The following is an 8,349-nucleotide window of genomic DNA, read 5'->3' as shown; positions in this document are numbered from 1 at the left end:
CCAACATCCCCGTCCACCTCTACGCGGATGACACTCAACTCTACTTGGAAACCACTTCGATCGCAGACATCCACAGATTCAATGCTACACTCTTGGAGGTCCAACTCTGGCTCTCAGCCTGCCACCTCAAACTGAACGAAGAGAAAACGGAAGTACTCATAATCTCGAACAAGGATGAAAACCCACAAATAGTGGAATGGCTCAAAGCCTTAGATGCCCTCAATGTCTCTATAACGCCAACGGACTCCGCAAAATCCCTAGGAATCACTCTCGATCCGAAACTGATCATGAATAAACACATCTCTAAAACTGCCAAAAGCGCGGTCATGAACCTGAAACTTCTCTATAAAATTAAATCCTTCCCCCCCCCCCCCAAAGATCTGAAACAGGCCACGCAGGCACTTGTGCTCTCCAGAATTGACTATGGCATCGCTGTACTGACCGGAACAGCCAAGTCGCACTTGGGCCCTCTCTCCTCCACCCTCAACGCAGCAGCAAGAATGGTCACAGGAACAAAGAAATATGACCACATCTCTCCGGCACTCAAAGAACTGAAATGGCTCCCAATCGACCAACGAGCCAACTTCCGCACAGCCTGCCTCACACATAAAGCCCTGCACATAGGCAAACCAGAATACCTGGCCGCCAAACTCAAAAGGGCGGGTCAATCCAGGAACCTCAGAAACTCCAACACACTACTACTCATCCCTCTGAAATCACAGAAACGCAATACCTCAAATAAATCCTTTGCGGGGAATGCTCCCAGGATCTGGAACGCCCCCCCCCGCCCCCCCCCACATCAGAATGACCGCCTCCTTCCCGCAATTCAAATTGCTACTCAAAGCCCTCTTCCTGGAACGCTCCTCTGCTTAACGAGAACTCCGCCGGTTGGTGAAATCCGATATCTCTCTTGATCTAGAGCCAATTGTTTCGCTCTTGAACTCCGTCCCATTTTGCGCCCAAGTTGTTGTTTTACAGACTCTATTTCCTACCTGTTGTTCCTGATTCCGGCTTTTCTATGTTTATTTTTCCTGTTGCATTTCTCTATTTGCTGTGAAGCGCTCTGATACCCTCGGGTCCAGCCAGCGCTATACAAAACTTCAATAAATAAAAAATAAATAAATACTGACACAAAAATACTTGCAAAACTCTTCAGACGCTATTCTCTAGTCTCCAAAATGTAGATCCAAAATTAGCCCTTGTGGCGGCCTTCCTAGACGCAACACAGGCATCGGATTCGGTTGAGTGGGAAACCTCTTTACTATTCTGCAGTGCATGGGATTGCCCAATGTGTTTTTGGCTAATAGTTGCCTCCTCTACACCCCCCGATGGTGAAAGTTCTTATTACGGTCATGTCTCCCCCGTTGTCTCTTTCTTGAGGCACCCGGCAGGGATGCCCTTTATACCCTCTCATGTTTGCCCTTGCCATAGAGCCTTTAGCGGCCAAGATCCGACAACACCATCACCAAAAAGGCCTTCGCTGCTTCCTTCTCACGATTCTCATTTCACTCTACGCTGACGATGTTACCCTATATGTAAAAGATCCTCAGCAGAATCTTAACCCACTCCCGTGGGAATTTGTCAGATTTGGCGGACATTCTGGTATCCACATGAATTGGACAAAATCTCAGATTTTTCCATTAACTGACTCGGCGGCACCGTTCGACACAGACTACCCCATAGAATGGTGCCACGATTGAGGTCAAATATCTGGGTATATATATTACTGCAGACCGCGAAGAATTGATGAGGCTAAATTATGGGCTGTTAGAAATGGGTTTGCCAGTTCTACGGGGGTGGCATGGAGAAGAGCGGGCAGGCCAAACTCCTGAGGACATGTGTGAAGCATCCACACAGTAACCACAGACGACACACCAGGCACACCACAAAAGAGACACAATGCCGCTTCTGGTTGGAAAAAGAATAACTTTTGTATTAGATCCAACCTGCAAAGGTAAGATACAGTAAAGCACAGTAATCACAATAGGGCGCCAACGGGCGCCAGGGCAATGGATACCAGGGGGATTATTTACAGGGAAAATGGCCAAAGCAAGAAAAAGGTGAGTCCATTAGTTTCCAGGCTGAAATAAAAAGAACGTTATCAATTGGCATGAAACACAAGGTCAGTATTGCAGGGAAAACACAGGCCTTAATCCTTGGCCTAACCGTAGCAGTAGGCTTTAAGCATAAATAAAACGTTAGGCGTGAAGACCCCTCATGCACGGCATCAGCATCATTTCAACCAATAGGCGTAAAACCTTAACATCAGGCCTAAAACATCAGAAGATATAACTCTGGAGGCCTTCGATATAAATGATATTGCGGCCCAAGAGCATCACTTTAGCATGGAAACCATCCGTGGTAACATCAGGCAGGAACGCCCGCCATAAGGGCGGCCTAAACACCCTGGGCGTAACTTTCTGCAGGTATGCAGGAGGCTCTCCCGCATATTAGGCATAAAAAGGCAACAGGGAACCACTAGGCATCAAAACATTATGCAGGACCTTAGCGGGGGAAACATTAGTCACCCTATCAACAGTGGCATTCCCCCGGAGGCGGGGAACACCTTCTACTTAACCCTGGGCACAATCCAGCAGTAACCAGGGCGGTTCAGGAGCCTAGTTCATAAAGCACAATTAGCTCCAACACCACTCTAGGCCTTTTGAGGCTCAACACGGAGTGGCCCTTATCGCGGCCACTGCCCACTGTCCAGCGGGGCAGTGGTGTCCTGCAGAATTAAGTCCGGGCCTGGGATGAGCCCCCCTCCACAACGTACCAGTCCCGGGGGTGGGCACCGACCCTGTGCCCCGACACCCCCCCAGCACACTACACAGTTGAGGCCCCACTCACCGGCAGTCCGGGGCCTCTCACTCTGGCTCCTCCTGACGGGCGGTGACTCCTCTTGCCGGTCTCAGGGGCCCTCCTCAGGCTCCTTGGAGCCCGGACCGCCACCACACGTCTCCCAGCTTCACCCGGGCCCCTCCTCCCTCAGGGGGACCCGGGACTTCGGGTCCACCCCATGCGAGGATGCAGGCTTCTTTGGGGCCGCCGGTCTAGTGCGGGGTAGGCTCCCTCCTGGCTCTGTTGTCTCCATGGGACTCCCTCCTGACCACGGGAGCCCCGCACCCCCTTGATTTCACCCGGGTTCCCTCCTGGGACCCGGGGCTTTCGTCAGCCTCTTCTCGTGTCTTCAGAGCGGCCACTCAGCACTGCGTGACGGGGGCGCGCCTGCAACTGCCAACTCCAGCGCGGCTTGCAGGGGCGCGGCAGCCTCCGCCAATGGCTGCACAGCGGTAAGGGGGCATGGCCGATGAGGTGGCCAGTGCCCCTGCTGCGGCCCTCTCCGGCTTCACTAGGCCCAGAGCGGGCCTCCTCAATGCCGCCGCAGCCCTCTCTTGGCTCCGGGGGCCACAGCGGAGGCCGCAAACAGCAGCGGCCCACCTTTTAATATAACGCCGGACCGCGGCGGTGATTCCCGCTCCCGATGATCGAGGGGAGGCGGGGTAGGCTCCCGACCTCCTCGGGCTTCCACTTCAACCGGGTCCCGCTCCAAGGGGCACGGGACTTCGAGGCCTTCACACGGGGCTCTCCCTATCCACCAGGGAGCCCCGCAGTTCCCTCACGGCGCTTCTAGGGATCTCCGGGCCGCAGCGGTGATTACTGGGCGGCAATTCTGCGGGGTAGGCACCCACCAAAGGGTGACATTAACAGGCAGCACTATGCGACAATAGCGTTTTACCAGCACAGCGCTTGACAGGGGCACAGCTTCAAGATCATAGCGCTTGGCGGGCAGCTCAGCACTTTAGGATCAGGGCACTTAGGGGGCAGACAGATCCACAAGCCCCAGCTCTTGGAGGCTCAATGCTTTTTGCAGTCCCAGGCAGTATAGTGCTTGACAGGGGCACAGCGCTTCCAGCAAACACAGCGCTAGGGAGGTGGACAGTCCCAGTAGCAAGCACCAGGGTAACACTTCTCACCTCCTGGGTGGTGGGGGTCCAGTCCACGGTGCTCCTTCCCTTCTGGGTGCTTCTGGGTGCAGCGTTTGTGAGGCGCAAGGTCCCGGCAGCATCAGGGACCTAGGAGGGCCATCCTTCTTCAAGGGCCCGGGGGACAGAGCAGAAGGCACTACTGGGCCAGGTCAACAGTCAGTGGGGGCTTCATCAAAATAGGGTGGTAGGCTTTCACCATCCCCACTGCAGCGTGGCCCTCCTCCTACACGGCAGCCTGAACTCCTGAAGTGAGCTTCCACTAGCCCTGGGGACAGTAGAGTGGTGATGGATGGGTGCAGAGTCCAGCACACAGGCCCAAGTGGCGGTATCCCCTTGCAGCAGGTCCCCTCACGTTCCTGTCCCAGCTCTGTCTCTGCACATGGTGGCACATCCCCCTTATTTATATCCCCCTCCCAGACAGTGCCAGCAGCTTCTGGAATTCTCTGGCGAACTGGTTTAAACTGGCTCAGGGGGAGGAGTAGAGCACCCTGGGGGCCAGGCTTTCCCTCCAAATGCTGGGGTGGCTGGGTACCTAACATCTAGACCGCTAACCTACTGCAGTCAGGTGGCACAACGCACAGCCATGGCATCCATTTTGAACATGGCATTCCATCAGGGTACATTTATATAATGGGGGATTGATAACCGCACACCATTGCATTGCATTCAACATTACACAGGGCATCTCATACCTCACATGGCCTATACAGTAACCTTTACCATGGGGGAGACATCCTAAAGTAGGGGGGTGCAAAGCAAAACATTTTGGGGGAAATGGACCAAGTCCAACATGGGCAAACTCTGAACCATGTGATGAGCTGTATAACATGGTGGAACTCACTCCCCCTCAATATGGCGGGTCACACTTCCCTTATTAAAACAGTGATCCTTCCAAAACTGTTATACTTGTTTTTAAATATTCCAGATTCACTGTCTGTACTGTGCTAAAATTGCAAACTAATTGCAAAAAGCTTCCTGTACATGACCAGATATGATAAAATAAGCTATTCTATCATTATATGCTAAAGAGCATATAGTACTTTCACAATGGTGAAACTGATAAATTAGCAAGCAGTGGGAGATGTGATGATTTTGGGATCCTCCCTAACCTAGGGAGAGTACCAAACAGATGCCTTGAAAACAAAAACGCACATCTTATTGAACGATTTAGTGGTGGTCCCATCCTCTTAGGACAAACCCAAACACAGTTATTGGCAAAAAAACATTCCCAACCAAAGGCCCTGCAAAGCATTATGGAATGAGATTAGCAGTGGGCAGTGAATATTATATAGTATACAATATCAAAAGAATTCTACAAAGAGCTGCAGTTCCACTGGTCGTCCCTAGATGTCCCTCACGAGTCAAATGCAAATGCTTGATGAAAGGGTTTCAATGGTTTTGCATTTGACTCATGAGGGACATCTAGGGACGACCAGTGGAACTGCAGCTTGATGTAAGAATAATTTCAATGCTTTGCATTTGACTCGTGAGAGACATCCAGTAAACTAGGTGAACTGCAGCTCTTTGTAGAATTATTTTGATATTGGATACTATAATATTCACTGCCCACTGCTAATCTCGTCCCATAATGCTTTGCAGGGCCTTTGGTTGGGATTGTTTTTGCCAATAACTGCTTGGGGTGGTTCTAAAATGATGGGATCACCACTGAAGTTCAACAAAATGTGCTTTTTTTTATGCTCTTTGTGTTCAAGGCATCTGCTTGGTGCTCCCCCTAGGTTAGGGGGGCCCCCAAAATCATCAGCTCTCTCAATGCCTAACATTTTCATTGTAAGAGTTCATTTTTGTGAATTTGTTATATGCTGTTAAGCATGTGAAATTGCTTTTTTAAAGCACCTGAGGCTATTGTTCATTTAGTTGCTACGCTACGTGATTAACTGCTACCGCGTTTTCCCGCTGTGCGCTGAAATTTAAAAAAAATGGCTTGTTTATGACAGAGCCAGCTCGTCATCCGCGTAGCGCAGGTAACGCCCATGACGAACTGGCTTTGTCATTAGCGCTGAAGGGGTTAAGCACAGTTTTGGAATTAGTACAAACTTTGCATGCTTACACTGACCTACACTTTCAGCCTGATTCATCAATCTCCCGTTTTGCGAGCCCCTAATAGCGATTCATAACGAATCGCTATTAAGGACTTGCAAAACGGGATTCATGTAGGAATTGCATAAAGAAATGCGATTCCTACACATTCCTTATTTGCGATTAGCAAATTGCTAATCGCAAATAAGGAATAACTCCCCATTCATTCCTATGGGCCAAAAGGCCCATAGGAATGAATGGGGAGTATTCCTTATTTGCGATTAGCAATTAGCTAATCGCAAATAAGATAGCGATTTAAAGGGTGCCAGGGGTGTCCAAAGGACACCCTGTGGCACCCCTTAAATGCAAATTGAGGACATGTGTGTGTGCAACATGCAACTTAGAAAAATGCTTTTGAAAGCATTTTTCAAAGTTTTCGCTATTTACCACGAGGTTTGACCTCGCGGTAAATAGCGGGCCGAAATTGCGAATTCGCAATTTTTAAATGGATGATGAATTGCATTTAAGGAATCTCAAATAGAGATTCCTTAAATGTAATTCCTCGCAAAATAGCGAAATCGCTATTACCGATTTTTGCATTTGGGATGATGAATCCCAAATGCAAAAATAGCGCTCGCAAAGGGCCAGATTCTCAGAATCTGGCCCTTTGCGAGCCGATTTTGGCTTGATGAATCAGGCTGTTTGTGTATTAATATCGTTACATATATTAGTAATCAAATTTGTAGAGTTTAATAATGAATTGATATTTTAAGCATTTGAAATTTCAGCAGCACACGTAATCCATTTTAAATCCTGAAATTTGTATTATCTCATTTTCGGCTGACTTAGAAATCATGTGTCTAAAATGACATTGTGAAATTAATGAAGGGCCAAATACTATTACTGACTACTAAATTACATTTTCAGCAGTATCATTGGGAATTTCCTCTTGGGCATAGATTATGCAATGTTTTCAAAGCAAACTGTCTCTGTTTAAGTAGACTTTCTTTCACAGCCATTTTGGTAAATGTTTCTGGTGATGCAGAAGCAGGCATTGCTTGTTACTGTGTCAATTGGTTATAAAATAGAGGTGGGATAATATTGACCCAGCTGGTGTTCGAACGCAAAGCCTTTGAATGCTTTTGCTACATTCGTCTAGGACTCCAAGCCGCTATCCATTGCACCAGAGATCCGACCTTATTCAACAAGGTGATCAGAGATTCACAAATAAAAAGATGTCCTATCAGCTGTTGACCAACTTTATCAAGTTAATCGGACACTACCTTACATTTTGAACATTCAATTGGGTAAAAGATAATCAACATGTCAAATTACATGATTCAGTTTGGGTAAGTCTTCTTAACCCTTGTCAAAGAAAGTAGACGACAGATGGGTATGTAATGACTCGATTAAGACTCTTTTGAAACATCTGTAATAGGACTCACCATTCATTGGATCCTGAAAAGAGTATGCAATTGATGTACCTTTTCTTTAACCGAGACGCCTGAACAGGGACTTGAACCCTGGGCCCTCAGATTAAAAGTCTGATGCTCTACCGACTGAGCTATCCAGGCTCTGAGACACCAGGCCACAAAATGACCTTATCAAAATTTGGAAGTGTCCCAACTATCATTACTTTTCTTGAGATGGTTGCCGGTATTAAGTATTAAATACGCAGAATATAATAATGATTTGATACTTCAAGCATTTGAAATCTCTTCAGTAAATTTAACCTTATTGTAAGTCCTGAAATTGCTACTATCTATTTTTTTTTGCTGACTTAGAATTCTTATGTTTTTATGGACATTGTAAAATTAAGGAAGGGCTCAAAATTTTACTTCTGAGTAAATTACATTTTCATAAGTAAAGCTGCCAATTTCCTCTTCTGCATGGATTGCGCAATTTGAATAGTATCTATTTAAAATAGACTTCCTTTCACTGGCCCTTTTGGCGGATGATTTTGGTGAAGCAGAAGCATGCATGCATTGTTTATTACTCTTTTAAACAGTTATGAAATAAACAGGGATAAAACTGACTCTGGTGGGATTCGAACCCACAACCTTTGAATATCTTTTATACATTCACCTAGAAGTCCAATGCGCTATCCATTGCGCCACCGAGCCAATCCACTTCAATGAGGTGCAGAGATATTCTGAAATGAAATAATGAGCTATTAGCTGTTGATCAGCTTTATAAAGTCCATTTGATACTATAGCCATGGCTATATTTTGAATATTGAATTGGGGAAATGATATTCACCGTCTCAAATTATATGATACCATTGGTAAATCTACGTACGACTTAAGTTTAGTCAAATGGCACA

At 47.3% G+C, this 8,349-nt stretch overlaps 1 non-coding gene across 1 annotated transcript; it reads right to left on the bottom strand.

Annotated features, from left to right (window-relative positions):
* Window positions 1-7,527: 7,527 nt before the first annotated feature.
* TRNAK-UUU (transfer RNA lysine (anticodon UUU)) lies at window positions 7,528-7,600 on the bottom strand. The gene has a single exon. It is a non-coding gene; the product is annotated as a tRNA-Lys (tRNA).
* Between the last annotated feature and the right edge of the window lie 749 nt (window positions 7,601-8,349).

The sequence above is a fragment of the Lissotriton helveticus genome, chromosome 5_2 (assembly GCF_964261635.1).
Source record: "Lissotriton helveticus chromosome 5_2, aLisHel1.1, whole genome shotgun sequence".
NCBI lineage: Eukaryota > Metazoa > Chordata > Amphibia > Caudata > Salamandridae > Lissotriton > Lissotriton helveticus.
This window is presented reverse-complemented; position numbering and strand designations above follow the sequence as displayed.